Source organism: Notolepis coatsorum (assembly GCF_963971535.1).
Source record: "Notolepis coatsorum genome assembly, chromosome: 10".
Lineage (NCBI taxonomy): Eukaryota > Metazoa > Chordata > Actinopteri > Aulopiformes > Paralepididae > Notolepis > Notolepis coatsorum.
In genome coordinates, this window is record NC_140174.1 from 66,242,851 (window position 1) to 66,260,007 (window position 17,157).

The following is a 17,157-nucleotide window of genomic DNA, read 5'->3' on the forward strand; positions in this document are numbered from 1 at the left end:
AACTTGCAATATATTTTTTCTTAGTTTATATGTACATAACAAATTGGGAAAGTTTCATAGTGATATCTATTCAAATATTTGTTGCCTATTAGGGGGTACTACACTGTACTACACTGTTTGTAGCCTGTGTGTAGTTCTGTTCAGTTCAATAACATCATTATTATTATTATTCAGTTATCAGGCATGTGTTTAGGTTGTCTATTACTAATGGTTTGATTAGGTATTGTGTTTGTAAATATCTGTTTAAAAAAAAAAGTATGGCATTTTACAATACAGAACTTTGAAGGCGTTTTCCCGAAAATGAGTTTTAAGAGTTTTTCCTCATACTCTGAGCCAGAAATCTCCACTTCAGTAGCACTCACATACACCAAACCTTCCAGTTCTATTCATATCTATGTTCTGAAGGTATTTACAGAAGGGTTTGTTGATATCGCATTCATACCCTGATTTATATCACATTTTATTCCTAAAAACATGGCGAAATATGGAATTTTACCATAAAAATGGACTGAATGGAGTATTTTCTGATTTATGGAGTGATAAAAAGAGTTATCCAAAATCCCCTCTGTAATAACCTTTGGCTCTAATATGTCAACAAAATGAAACTATAATTTTGAAAATGGCTTTATCCAATGTTCAGATTTCTGTCCTGGAATTATATGCAAATTAGTGCATATTTAAGTAGATCATGCCTCATTTGCATATTTAAACATACAATTTCAGAAAACTTGTAATACAAAAAAGTCTTGTCTTAATATAAGTAATCAACTGGGGAAGTTTCATTGTGATATCTATTAGTTAATTGTTTTACCCTATTCACCTGCAGTGTCTCCCCTTAATACGTGTGGTAAATTCCCAAACATAGATCTCATGATTAACTAATGTGTAGAAATACTTGGCCCTCAAAACAATAATTCATAGATTGTGTGTGTGTTTACATAGACTGATTGCCATTGTGGGCACACAGGTCGATTTACATATGAAGTGAGTGGTCAAATGATTCTATCTACGACAGGAACCCAAGGGCCATCTGCCATGGCCTGGGAAGAGTTTAAGACAATGGGCTCTGTAAGATCGAAACAAAAGACCAAAAGGTCACGTAAACATGTTATCTCGCTGGAGTTTCCTGTGACACACACACACACACAGACACACACACACACACATAGACACACACACACATAGTCACACACACACCCACACATTCACACACACACACACACATTCACACACACACACACATTCACACACACACACACACACAGAGAAGATCTCCAAACAAGCTAACTATTTCCTGGTATATTGTTCTTGAATTCTGAAGTCATTGAAGTAAGTTAAAATCATACTTAAAGTAGGTAATTAGTTAATGTGCCTGTTCTGTTTTCATTTATGTTCAATATGATTAATTGATTGTTCTATGTATTGATTTGTATTCTATTAAGCTAACAGAATGATTAGATTTGTTAGATATTTTCTGAAAGTCAGTAGACTTAGTGATAAAGAAATATATCTGTGTTTATGTGGGCAATTGTAATTCAAATATAGATATTAGGAAATGAAAATAATGCAATGTTTAAGGTAGATTGTTAGTATTAAACAAAGGACAGTATATATTGTTGACTATGTAAGGACAGCCTCCGTTTGCAGTTATGTGAAGGGGGTTGGGCTATTAAGCCAAACCCCTATTTTTCAAATACAAGCTTAGCAGACCTGGGATTGGAGGAAAGAATGTGATGATGTCATCAACTCCGAGACACTGGGCCTTGGGGATATAATGAGGTGTGCTGGGGGGAAGAGGACTCTGGAAAAACCCAACCACAGGACAACACCTACCACCCATCAACACCAAGGCGGGCAAGGCAGCAAGGCGGCAAGGACAAAGAACTTCTTGGAGGGAAAACCAAGTCTTTGTTATCAAACAGAGACTTTCAACAACTCAACAACTAGCATTCTCTTCTTTAGTCTGGTTGTATCACTCACGGCATAGTGTTTGTGATCACAACTATAGCATTTTCTTATTGTAATTTGTATACACTCTTAAACTTTGATTAAACAACTGTTATACTACCTTCCTCCTAATTCCTTCTGCCTGCACCGCTCAGTTTGAAGAGAAGTGATTCCCAGAGCTTTAAAAGTATTGAATCACAACGCAGAGTACTAACGCAACCAGGTTCTGAGCAGAGCAGAACCGAAATAGCTTGGGAAATCCACTTCATACGTATCTAACATTGCATTGCATTATCTCAGGACTTTAGCATGTCTATTTTATCATGCTATTTTATGTCTATTTTATTACCTGTTTATTATGTCTATCTTATTATTTTGTATTATTGCACAATCAAAGCGGGCATGGCCACCCACATTTCACTGTATGCCCTGGTATGTATGTGACAAATAAACCTCTTGAATCTTGAATCTATTTTAACTTTGCTGTGCTGTGTTTTTATGATCTGTAAGGTGACCTTGGGTGTCGTGAAAGGTGCCACCAAATAAAATTTATTATTATTATTATTATAGCACCTTTCATACAAGAATTGCAGCTCAAAGTGCTTCACAGCAGTAAAAAAGACAGACATAAAATGACATATAAAACATAAAACAAGCATAAAAAAGATAGCAGCAAGGTAAGGCAAATAAAAAAAATTCACATTAGCATCTAACATCCCAATAGGCCTCACTGTTTACTGTTTGATTCAGTTTTAAAATAGGCAGTCATGAAATTACATATAAAACATATAAAACAAGCATAAAAATTATAGCAGCAGTTTTTCACATTAGTATCTAACATCCCAATAGGCCTCTCAGTTTACGGTTTGATTCAGTTTTAAAATAGGCAGTAATACAAATAATAAAATAGAATAGACAGAAAAAGTGCAGTAAAATAGTTAATAAAATGAAATTAAATAGCCCTAATTTACAATACAATAATCAGTGTTGTAATAAGTCTAGGCGGCCTAACAGAGCAGCACATTCAGTGGCGGCCGCCACTGGGGGGCGCTAGGGCGCCGCCCCCCCTTCAGGCCCTGCCTGGTTATATGAGAGTAGAACAAGAAAAGGTATCTTTTTGTTTTTTGTTTTATAGCCCTATAAATAATATAAACATGTTTAAAATGAATAATATTTACTCATTTTAAGTATGTTTGTATTTCCAATGCACAATATAACGTTATTATCGCAATTAAAAAACACTCGTTTTCCAGAGCAGGAAGTGACATCACGCTTTTTTTATTTTTTTTATTTTTTCGTATTTCTCGGCCCGGGCTATACGCGATAGCGCTCTGAGTGCGCGTCACAGTTTGATCGCTGTATCCGTCACAGCCAATCAGTGCATAACGCGTTGTGCGTTGAAATATGACTATTATGTTGGAATCCGGGCGCGATTTGAAGCGGTCTAGCCAGTAGCGTCAAGAATATCTGTAGCCGCATTTCGCGGAGACGCTCTCTGATTGGCCGACGCCAGTATTTTTTTCTGTGGCACATTTTCACAGAGACGATCTCTGATTGGCCGAATCCAATTTCTAATGTTCCAATTCTAGCTTCTAGCTTCCTAGCCTAGGTTGGTTCCTAGGTTGGTCTAGGTTGTTTGTCTTAGAGCGTGCCGTGACTGCAAGTTCTTTAGACTGTTAAGCTTAGGCACTCTTTCAAAGTTGGTTAAGGTTAGAGTTTGCAGGTAGTTTGCAGTCTGTTCGAGCGGAAATGGACAAAGGAATGTACTTGTTGAGTGTTGTGCTAACGAGCTAACACTTGGCTATATGGCGGATTATACACGTTTATCAAGCTCTCCTGCCCTGGACGTTTCAACTAAACAGTGAGTCTCTCTCTCTCTCTCTCTCTCTCTCTCTCTCTCTCTCTCTCTCTCTCTCTCTCTCTCTCTCTCTCTCTCTCTCTCTCTCTCTCTCTCTCTGTGCTTAACGTTAACGTTTGTAAATAGTTTTTTTTAGGAGCAGTACTGTTTAGTACAGCAGGCTACTGCTGGCCATTCATGAAGCGAGACATTGCTGATTGTTTATTTATTTTATAACACAAGACTATGACTACCAACTGCCTAGCCAGCCGTGTATCAATCTTGGATGCAATAATAACGTTACTTACCACACTGACTATGTCGATGGCTCATTGATTTAACTACTGCAGCTCTCTCGGATTGAAAATACGTGGATTATGGCTTGTTCAATATCGTCTATGTTTGAATGAATGAATGAATGAGAACTTTATTAACAGATTGCAGAATGGGTACAATACAGTACGGCTCAATACACACAATTGTTAAGGGGATGCAGACCAGAGAAAGACGTTTGTCTTGTTTACATCAGGGTCCCAGATTTTCGATTCATATCGATAGTTTAATAGCTAGCCTTGGCTCGTTTAACAATATGCAAAATATGTGTACAGCCCTGTACTCATACTGAAGTTATTCTTGGTATATAATAGGTCTGATTGTGTAACGAATCGATTCCACGTCGCGCTGTGTGTGAGAGAGAGAAGGAGAGAGGGAGAGATCTGCCTGTGTTTGGAGACGGGCGAGTTTTGTTTCTAACTTTTCTATTTATATTGTGTTTCAAGTTGTGAATTAGAGTCTAGACTATACTTTATTTGACTGGTTGTGTGTTGTTGTAGTAACAGCTGAGCGACTCGTTCATAAGAGCCGATTCATTGCCGTGAGCGTGAGTCGAATCGCTCACGTCTTGCCATGACTCTTGCGTGGTACAGTACTGTACTGTACATGTTTGCAAAATATTTGGTATAGCGCCCCTAGTGGCGAAGTACCCAGCGGCCGCCACTGAGCACATTGCTCTTACAGTAACACTTTATAGAACATTTAAATCACATCCCCATAAAAAAAAATAAGAAGTAATGCACATCCAATTTTGTAGCTTTAGTGATTGATTAATCACAGGACTTTAGACCACTAATGTGTTGCTTTAGGACTTAAAACCATTATTTTGTTGTTTTAGGACTTGAAACCATTATTTTGTTGTTCATTGTACTTTACATTTTACTAAAGCAACTCTTCTATAAAATAAAAGAGTGACCCATGAGTGAAATTCCTCTTTAACGATGGTATTGGAGCTGTGCTTGGCCTTACAGTCTTACTGTGAGTATAGGGTGGGGGGCTCAAAACATAACCTTGAAGGACATAGTGAGGGTGGTAGAGACAATACCATGTCAATGGCTGTTTACTGTACTTTAACAAGATGATGAAGGAGTCCCACACACTGACTATAAAAACAAAATCACTGATGCCAAAATAGAATTACGTGCTGAAAAAAACTAACAACAATAAAACAGAAAAAACATTATCTTCAGTTTTCTAAAAAGGAGAGGTGAAATGCTGGTCACTAGGTACTAACAGGCACTTCACGAACAGCACCTTTCATACAAGAATTGCAGCTCAAAGTGCTTCACAGCAGTACAAAAAGACAGGCATAAAATTACCACAACATTGGCAGATCAAGAGCAATGCATAAAGTGCAGACATAAAGCATAAAATAGATAGCAGTAAAATAGACAAAGTCAACATAGAACATTAAATCACATCGTTTTTCATATTAGGATCTAAGATCTAGGGTTAACTCGCCGTACGTTGAGCGCCAGGACCCCCGAAAACCAGAGTATAGTCGGGTTTTCATCGGTTTCTTTTATTCGATATTTCCATTCATAAAGACATGCCGGCAGCCTGTGTTATCACTGGGGATGGGTCTGAGATCTCAAAAGTCCAATACCGCCGCCTAACACCTTGCGGCCGCTATTGCACTCCATTTGAAATGATGTGGCTTGGTGTCTGTCATTTTGGAAATGACACCAGACCACCCTGAAACTACACTCATATTCACGACGGTATAAAACGGAAATGTATGGATGGAAAAATGATCTGTTTTTTGCAACTTGACCGGAAAAAACTCAATGACAATCGACTATATTATTAGATCCATAGCTATAATATATAATATAGCTTTAGGCCTGCAAACACAGCCATGTATCCCCATGTTAAAAGGCGCTGGCCTTTCAACAGTAACAGTAAACAGCGCCATCTGGCTCTGAAAGTGTTAATATGAGTCTTTGTTTACGGTTTGAGTATCACTGATACAAAGTAAAATAGTGCAGTGCAATAAAATTGTTAGTAAAATAGAATAAAATAATGCAATAGTGCATTGCAATAAAATAGTTATTGTTCTGAAGGTCCAGATTAACACTGACCTTGTAGGCGCCAGAGACGTGCCCCCTAGACATGGTTTCTAGACATGTTCAGACACGTTCAGACAAGCCCAGAGCAAGCGCATTGATTCTGTACAGGTGAATAGGCTGAGCCGCATAGGGATCAGTTTGAGTATATATTGTAGACGGTGCAAATAGCAGCAGCGGCAGTAACATAACAGGAGAACTAGCAGAGCGAGAGTGTGAGACGTCCGGTACAGTTGTACACAGACCGATAGCAGTGTATCGTTATAGAAAGCTAATGGCTACTTAGATACAACTATAATATTGTAGAGCCATTATTGGCACAGTATAGTGACTTGTGTAAGCGAAGTAACGTGGAGAGACTTATAGTTAAACCCAGCGCCGTTTGGATATAACTACTCATTGGAGACCGTCTGCGGGTTAGCTTCAAGTACAAACGAAGCTAGCTAGCTACCATCTATGCCAACAGGCTTTTGGATTAATAGCTATTAACCCTGCCATCGGGCGCTAGGATTACAAGGAGCGGTTCCGTACGAGACCCCTTCTTCCAGCGGCGACAGGATTATCCGACCGGTCTACAGTTCCTCCGGAGCAGGAGCTCTAGAGGGAAACCATCGTCTCCAGCCACCATTTGCTTTCCCTGTATCGCCTCGTTTCGTCTCACTCCCTTCAGAGCTCCGGTCGAGTATCCGTAATCTAGGAACTATTCATTACCGCTGACTTTGATACACTGACATTCTATTATTAAAGGAGAACCGTGATAACTAATATGTATGTTGCTATGACTATTAAAATACTGTTAACTTGGTATCCCTGTCCCCGCGCAGTCAATTGAGTGTCCGCCATTTTGTCTAACTGTACTGTCTGGCTATTAATATTCTTTAGTAGTGGTTTAATCTAAACAATATTTAATACAGTCAGGGTTGTGTAGCCCCTTAGCTACAATTGGTCCTTCGAGCCGGATGGTATCAGTAATAATAATCATATTAGTAATAATATGGCCAGCGGCGGACACTCTCCAATCGGCTCCCCCCCATTAGAGCACCCTAGGTGCCAGCGTCAGCCCCCTCCCCACTTGGAGAGCTGTAGAGTTACCCCCTAGCTTATCTACGAGGACGTTAAGCAAGGACAACATTAGTAGCTCAAGTCTGCCCAACCTTATCGACCTGTCAACCCCAGACGTAGAGACCCCAGTTAGTTTAAGTGAAACTGACTTAGCTCACGGGGGGGGACAAGCGGGACATGACTTGACTACGCCCATAGAACACCGCGCCCCCGAGGTGGACCTCGGAGCGCATGAACCCATAGAACACTGCGCCCCCGAGATGGACCTCGGAGCGCAAGAAGGTAAAGAATGCGCCCCCGAGATGGACCTCGGAGCGCACCAGAGTAAAGAGCACCGCGCCCCCGAGGTGGACCTTGGAGCGCGGGAGAAGACAAAGTACAGCGCCCCCGAGATGGACCTCGGAGCGCGTAAGGAGACCAGGTCACCGCCAAGCCCTGCCAACTCCAAATCACCATCATCAGCGTCATCCCCAAGCGAGGCCGACCAGAGGCTAGCGCAAGTCCTGATCGCCACACTAACCGCTTCAGCGGAAAGAGACCGCCTCCAGGGTGAGCGTGACCGCCTCCAGGCGCAACAAGAAAGTGAGCGTGAACATTCCAGAGTGGAAGAGAGACGCCTCCAGGCGCAACGAGAGAGTGAGCGCGAACATCTCAGACTGGAAGAGAGTCGCCTCCAGGCTGACGCCGCGATACACCTCAGACTGGAAGAGAGGCGCCTCCAGGCTCAAGAAACCATGGAGCGAGACTGCGCCAATGCGCAGCGCGACGCAGCCAATGCGCAGCGCGAGGCGGAGCGAGACCGCCTACAAGCACAAATGATGGAGCAAGCGCTCCAGAGGGCGACACCCCACTCTTCCACCCGGAGCTCCCGGAGATCATCACGACAAGTGTCGAGGGCACCCTCCCCCCCCGACAAAGCTACACGGGACCCCGACCACGGGAAGAACCTGCTTACGTCGCAGAGCAGCTAGCCGAGCCACTACAAAGCCTGACGGAGGACGAGGGAGGACAGAAAGCCCACCCGCACTACCCCATCTCAGACCAGGAGGCTCAGCGCAGCCCCGGTCTCAGTCCCGACACGCTGCGTTATGAACCCCCAACACGTCCCAGTGGGGAGTTCGAGCACCAGACGGCACAGAGGAATAGTGCCTGGAAACCCAGCCCCTGGTTCCCGCCCAGCATGAACCAACGACCCAACCTACAGGGAGACTCGCCACAGATGCCTCTCCCCCCACGTGCGTCAGTGTCGCAGCCATCCATGGCACACTACATTGGGACACCCACATTCCCAGACTTCACAAGAGAAGACCGAGCGCAGTATACCGAGCTGCGCATGTGCCTAGAGACAATTATGTCCGGAGTACAGGACGAGTCATACAAGTATGCCATTCTCCTTAAGCACCTCAAGGTAACTAGAGCGCACAACATAGCGCTGGCATACTCCAATTCACAAACTCCCTATTCTGACGCCCTGGTTGCCCTCGACGCACGTTACTGACGTACATGGGACTATGTCATTCAGGAGATACGTGAGAGTGAACGTCTCCCCCCGGCTAGAGACAACCGAGCCCTGGACGACCTATCCGTCAAGGTACAGTCCCTAGTAGGGATGCTCGGGTCCCAACAAGACCAGGGGATGTACGAGTTGTACGCCAACTCCAACGTGGAGCGCATATTGGAGAAGCTCCCCCCATTCCGCCAAGAACGCTTTCGGCGGCAACGAAGCTACCGTGACCCGAATGGCCCAGAACAGTCACTGCTGGATCTCGCTGACTTCCTAGCCAGGGAGGTTAGCAGCCTAAGAATTGACACCTTCGCATGGGGTGGCTCGAACATTAAAGAGGGACCGAGGAGGTTTAAAGCCAGTGTCGGTGTCACGGCAGACGAGTCACAACCCCCCCCCGCCAAGGAAAAATGGAAAATTGCCTGTCAATACTGCAACAGTGAACACTGGCTGTCACAGTGCGAAGCATTCAAGAAACTGACCACCGCCGAAGTAAGTCAGTGGATTAAAGATAACCGCCGCTGCTTCCGCTGCGCGCGCGGCCACATGGCAGCAGAATGCCGCCTTAAGAAGAAGTGTGGCAAGTGTGGCAAGTGATGTTTCAGGCCGAGTCGGTGTCACAACAGAAGAGTCACAACCCCCCCGCCGAAGAGGAATGGAACATGGAGGTTCCAGAATTCAAGATCACATGTAGTTACTGCCACAGCGGACACTGGCGGTCGCGGTGCGGCGCATACAAGAAACTGACCCCCGCCGAAATGAATCAGTGGGGTGAGGCTAACAAGCAGGACGCCGCTTACTGTGAATCACTGCGCGAGGCCCACAAGCGAAGATTAGCTCTACAAAGCAACTCGGGAACAGAAGTGCTCCACATCGACCCCGCGAATCGTGGGAGCCCCAGAGTGCTCCTCAAGGTAGTACGAGTACTCCTCAGCCACGGGGACAAGGTACTCGACACCTACGCCATCCTCGATGACGGGTCGGAGAAGACACTCCTCCTCGCCTCCGCCGCGACCCAGTTGGACCTGCGGGGACCAGAGGAGACCATGACCCTCCGTACCATTCGTCAAGATTTACAGACAATCAAAGGTGAAAACGTCTTGTTCACCATTGCAGCGATCGACCAGCCTGAGAAGCGGTACAGCATCAACAAGGCGCTCATGAGCTACGACATAGGTTTGTCACGCTACGATTACCCCATCCCACAGCTGAGGGAAAAGTACGACCACCTACGCCAACTGCCCATACCGCTCATCAGCGGAGCTACACCGACCCTACTCATTGGCTCCGACCACGCGGACCTCATTGTCCCAACCAAGGCGGCCCACATCGGACCCAAAGGATGCCCAGCCGCGGTTAAGACCCGACTGGGGTGGACGCTCCAGGGCCCCCTCTACGGACCTGCCTGCCAGCCAACCAACGTCCACACGCTGCCTTTACACCAAGGTGAGCGACACAGACAACACTCTCCTACAGCACGTTGAGAGGCTATGGACACTAGACGCGCTGCCATTCAAGACCGAACGCAAGATGGTTCGGTCCAAAGAGGACAAGTATGCCATCGCTCTACTAGATCAGAAGACTACGAGAGTCGAGGTCGACGGAGTGTTCAGATACGCAACCCCACTCTTGAGGCGGGACGGGATGCCCACTCGGCATGTGTCTAAGGGAGCGACACACCACTGCCTACAGAGCGTATCCACGCCAGCAGAGAGCATCCTAATGAAGCTACGGGCTTCGTTAGCCAACGGTGGATTCGACCTCCGACAGTGGGCCAATAGCGACCCTCAAGTTCTCCGGCACCTCCCTCCAGAGACCAAGGCCGCGAGCAGCGAGACCTGGATGGCGCACACCCCAGGCGAAGCGCAAGAGATGACCCTGGGCCTCGTCTGGCGCTTCAAGACAGACTCGCTTCACTACCGACACACACCTCTGAGGACGGATCAAGAGACGTCCACGACTAGACTGACCACTCGGCGGCGTGTGTACCGAACACTCGCCAACCAGTACGACCCAATGGGGTGTATCCTCCCCTACACCACCCGGGCGAAGATGCCGGTGAGAGAACTGTGGGCCAAGGAGCAGGGCTGGGAAGACCCCATACCCGAGCACCTAGCTACCACATGGAGAGAGTGGGAGGATGAACTTGTCTTACTCCGCGAGGTGGCCATCACGCGGAGTCACTTCCCCCCTACCGTGCGACTGGAGAAGTGTCAGACAGACCTGCACGTCTTCAGCAACGCCTCAGAAGTGGCGTACGGATCAGTGGCCTACCTGAGGGCTCAAGAAGAGGGAGTTCTGAACTCCAAGCCCCTCAGCTACGCTCCAAGCGACGTAGCTGACATCGAACCCATCACCCCAAACCGCATCTTGATGGTGCGGCCGGACCCTGCCCTTTCTCAGACGGTGTACAGAATGGAATGAACGGACGGAGAATGTGGAGACACAGCCAAGTACTGGCCGACCAGTCTTGGGCCCGCTTCCTCCTACGCTACCTACCCTCCCTTCCAGCCCGTCAGAAATGGGTAAAAGACAGGGACAACCTGACCGTGGGGACTGTCGTGATGATAATAGACCAGTCACTACCCCGAGCTACGTGGCCAGCCGGCCGTGTGAGCAGAGTGATTAATGGTTCAGATGGGAAGGTCAGAGCGGCAGAAGTCATCGTCCAAGGGCGGACTTATACCAGACCGGTAGCCAAGTTGATAGAGATTCCTGCGTTCCCTGACCCCCCTGACGACGACGATAACCCACTTATAGATTATTTTCTAACTCCCCATAGCACATTATGGAGAAGTTGACTTGACCCTTAATATTAATCTGTGCCCCACATTTTATTTACTAATTAGGTGCGGACTAATTAGGGGGCGGCTGTTCTGAAGGTCCAGATTAACACTGAAAGTCTGCGTTTATTATTTTGTATAACTTGTATATTGTTTATATATATAAGATATATATCTTTATATCTTTATATCTTCGCTCGCCTTATTGGGTCCCATCCTTGACGTTGTAGGCGCCAGAGACGCGCCCCCTAGACATGGTTTCTAGACATGTTCAGACACGTTCAGACAAGCCCAGAGCAAGCGCATTGATTCTGTACAGGTGAATAGGCTGAGCCCCATAGGGATCAGTTTGAGTATATATTGTAGACGGTGCAAGTAGCAGCAGCGGCAGTAACATAACAGGAGAACTAGCAGAGCGAGAGTGTGAGACGTCCGGTACAGTTGTACACAGACCGATAGCAGTGTATCGTTATAGAGAGCTAATGGCTACTTAGATACAACTATAATATTGTAGAGCCATTGTTACAAAGGATCAGATTAAACCGAATATATATATTTATTGATTGATATATATTGCATAGTATTTGTATATCGTTTGATATCCCTTGTATATTCCTTGTACATATACACGGAATATCCCTTTAGCCTACTACAGACCATAATATTTCATTCTCCTATTGGACAGCGGTCCACAGGCGCCAGAGCCATGCCTCCGGAGTCAGGTTCAAAGTCACCGTCAAGACATGTCTGTGCATGCCCGGCCTTGCCCAGGGATACGAGACAGAAATGTCGTTGGCACTAGTTTGTTCACCGTGCATATAAATATGGCGCAGGTGAATACAGAAGCGCTTAGTCTAAGAGTTACCCAATAAGTTGAAGCCTCACCCACGATACTCAATAAGTATGGCCTGTTTGGCCCCAGAATAGAGCATTGAGACCGCGTGCGAATTAATAACTGAATTGTCAGAGTTTGGCGCTATACCGTCGAGTGCGACATATTTCTATTAAGTCAGTAATAGTCTATTTGTGTATAGTGTATCGTGCGGCTAAAGTTCTACAGTGACCAGCATCACCAACGCTTCCTCGTATTAGCTAGAGTTCTTATCCAGGCTGGGCTGCTTTCATGGCGCTTTCACCCGAGGAGACCTAGACGAAAACCGTGTGGACATGTACACTGGATTAATCTACCCGACGACTACATAGCCCTTTGCGGCTGGATTATATTTGCTTTGGTCCTGTGATTTATGGAGCGGAGAATCGCCGACGCTTACACGTGTTGGATTTACCCCGCGAGGAGCCAAGTCGAGTCGGCGCCTCAGAGAGCCTGAGGCCGGCTAGCTTTCTTCACTGTGGAGCTACAGTCTACGGAGAACAGCTGTATTCGTCTGTGGATCAAGAGGCTATTGCACCGTCTCCTGTACTTGGAGTCTCCTTAGTCATCGTTGACCAGACTCTCTACTACCGACAGATCCTCTACCCCTGCTGGCTTACAACCAGGGGGACCCTTCCAGTATCTCCCGCTATATATTACTAGTGTACCATAGATATAATTCCCTAAGATTCAGGTTGTATAATTACCTCCTGCGTAACCAGAGAATGGACATTCATTGTTGATTTGCCTACGCACATTCCTTTGCCTTACAAGTGCATTCAAAGTATAATAGAGAAGTATTATGTACCTTTTGCTGCAAATACTTAAAGACAACTTTGTGTAGAACCGGTTCATTGTGGGAAGTGTTCATTATATTTAGATATCATGTACTGTATGGCCAGTAATTAAAGTACATAAAGCGGTAGTGGTTTAATGATACCATACTTATCAATACAGTCAGGGAATTGTACCCCTCAGTTACAGCCATTATTGGCACAGTATAGTGACTCGTGTAAGCAAAGTAACGTGGAGAGACTTATAGTTAAACCCAGCGCCGTTTGGATATAACTACTCATTGGAGACCGTCTGCGGGTTAGCTTCAAGTACAAACGAAGCTAGCTAGCTACCATCTATGCCAACGGGCTTTTGGATTAATAGCTATTAACCCTGCCATCGGGCGCTAGGATTACAAGGACCGGTTCTGTACGAGACCCCTTCTTCCAGCGGTGACAGGATTATCCGACCGGTCTACAGTTCCTCCGGAGCAGGAGCTCTAGAGGGAAACCATCGTCTCCAGCCACCATTTGCTTTCCCTGTATCGCCTCGTTTCGTCTCACTCCCTTCAGAGCTCCGGTCGAGTATCCGTAATCTAGGAACTATTCATTACCGCTGACTTTGATACACTGACATTCTATTATTAATGGAGAACCGTGATAACTTATATGTATGTTGCTATGACTATTAAAATACTGTTAACTTGGTATCCCTGTCCCCGCGCAGTCAATTGAGTGTCCGCCATTTTGTCTAACTGTACTGTCTGGCTATTAATATTCTTTAGTAGTGGTTTAATCTAAACAATCTTTAATACAGTCAGGGTTGTGTAGCCCCTTAGCTACAGTTATCATCGTATTTTTTCGGGAGGTCGGTAAGGAGTGCATTACAGTAGTCGAGTCGGCTTGAGATAAAGGCATGGATCTGGTTTTCAGCGTCCTTTTGATTTATAAATGGCCGTACTTTAGCTATGTTTCTAAGGTGGAAGAATTATGTTTTTGTCAACTTGTTGATTGTGATTTAAAGCTTAGATCTGAGTCTACCATAACACCAAGACGTAACTCACTCAAATAGTTAGCAGCTGGATAGACTACAGATGGAAATTAGCTTCTGCTAAATCTGGTGCAAACATATTTTCATGTAACAATGATTAATTGTAAAACAAAAAAATGTGAAAATAGATTCTGGGCTTTTCAGAAAACATTCGGGGCTTGAGCCCAAGTAGCCACCCCCTAGCCCCGCCCCTGGCGTGGACGCTGCTGGTCTATTGGTGTCCTAGGCAGTGATTCATAATCACCCGGGACAATATAATGGTAACTTGTTTCAAATGACAAGATATACCTCTGTGATTATTATTGTACGGATCTGAATACGGGCGTGGGAGCATGCACAAATATAGTACAGTGATAATATGCTGCCTGCTCCCGAGAGAGAGAGAGAGAGAGAGAGAGAGAGAGAGAGAGAGAGAGAGAGAGAGAGAGAGAGAGAGAGAGAGAGAGAGAGAGAGAGAGAGAGAGAGAGAGAGAGATTTGGGCGTGCATGTTTGTGTAGGCGCTATTGGAAACGTGGCTGCATTGACTGTGATCATATATTGATTGATGGCAATGGTGATAGTTGTACTGTACCTATTCGGTACATGTTTGCAAAATGTTTGGTATAGCGCCCCCCCTGGAGAAGAATTCACCAGCCGCCACTGGGTTGACTGCCGTGTCACATTATTTACACTTTCTAATCATACTGGTTAAGTAATGCATATTATAATACTATTTGATTGTGACTAAATGTAGGCTATAATCAATAAACAAATGCGTTACGAGCATGTGACTTGGTTTGGGTGGAGGGAGCAACGTAGAGTAGTAGAGTAGGGTATAGTCGAATAGATACTATGCAATGGAAAAGAGGCAATAGAGAGAGCACAGCGCGTGTGTGTGCGCCTCGGTTGGGAGTGTGTAAGCACAGCAGAGCCCCGCTATCGCGTCATCAGTTCAGGAGAAGACGCGTATCGCTTGTAAAGATGGTGACGCAATGGGGGGCGTCTTCAGGCGTCTTCAGAATTGCGCACTCTGGGAGCTGGTATCACAAAGTACCATCTTCAGGCTGCCAGAACGCAGTTCCGTGTGGCAGAAAGATGCAAACGATCAAATACTTTGCCTAAAACGACCAAAATCGTTTTAGTCTGGACATGGCCTGAGCATCCTGATGGGCTGGGGATAGAAGCGGGGGTCACAATCATTAGACTAACAAAGGCAGGGCTGCTCTCAGACTGAATGTGTCAAGTTCTATGATGATAAAGCCCAAGACATCACATGCCCAGCACCAACCAACCAACCATAATAACTCTGTTATTATGATAGGCCTGTGAACTCTGTTACAGCACCCACATTTTAGTTGTGTATATTGGGTATTTTTTATAGTGTTTGGCTATTTTACTCTTATGGTATGATTTATCCGAGCTATTGTTAATACAGGTCAGATTTGTGCGCGTAAAAAAGGATTGATAGTTTTGCCATAGAAGTAATTTCGTGTTTCACTCTGTACTTTTATACAAAGTTAGTTTGCCTGGTAAACCTTTATAAAAATGCTTGTAAAACCTCAAAAGAACAACCTATATCAGAATATAATGATTCAGTTGTGTCACGTGAATGTCGAACTTTTTATATCACTATATATACCAAAAGAAATAAACTGTAATTTAACTACCGGTATGTACATTTAGCCATTGCACTGGAATAAAAATTATTCTAGCGATATGACGATTGTTTATGACATCACATCCGGTCATTCCATGTCAACGGTCAAATTTTATATATATATATATATATATATATATATATATATATATATATATATATATATATATATATATATATATATATATATATATATATATATATATATATATATATATATATATATATATATATATATATATATATACTGTATATGCAGCAATCAAATGTTGAAATGTATAAAAACAGCTATATATATCCATGGGATATCACTGCACCCTTTACGCACACCATACAATAGCTACTATCCAAATGTGCACTGGATAAAAGTATACATTCACACTAATAAAACAAATTGTCTATTGGCTGAGCAGCCTGGCATTCGTGTGACATCATGTCATCATCATCAGCTAATGACTGATAATAATCACAAGATACATTCAGTGCTGGATCTAACAAAATGGATTTATGGAGACAGGTGTATTGCCTCGTACACTGTTAACAGAGCTGCGCTCAGAAGACAGTCAAATCAGTCAAATCAAATACATTTACAGATTACAAACTTTATTTAATGGTTAATATTTTGATAAAAGGTAATTTACTGTATTTCTATACACTTAAAGTAGAAAAACAAAGGTAATCTGTAAAATAATACAGTGAATCCCGTGAAAAAACGTTTTTTTTTTTTTTACAGTGTAGCAATTTGTTCTACTTTGGATCAAGTCTCTCTGAAGTCCATCCTCTATTCTAGACTGTCCTACTCTGCGAGCTCCAGATGGGTCTACAGTCCTCTATTCCAGACTGTCCTACTCTGCGAGCTCCAGATGGGTCTACAGTTCATCCTCTAGTCTATTCCACACTGTCCTACTCTGCGAGCTCCAGATGGGTCTACAGTTCATCCTCTATTCCAGACTGTCCTACTCTGCGAGCTCCAGATTAAAGTTCCGTAATGTGTGGGTCGGTTGCACTGCGTGAAATGTCTCCCGTCATCTACTTGGAAATGTGTATTTGACCATTAACAAATATCCTTCTCAAAAGAACCATGAAGTGCAAGTATGTACAAAGCTTATACATAGATTCCTGCCCTGGTTAACAAATATTTCCGCTTCACAACAGCCTGCGTCTGTCAATATAATGTGCCAAATTGCCTAATAATGATCAATAACAATAATCTGGATTGATTGACTAGACCGAAGGGGCGGACCACCAATACGGCAGTGATGCATGCAAGGATCCATCACTTAGAGCAGGTCG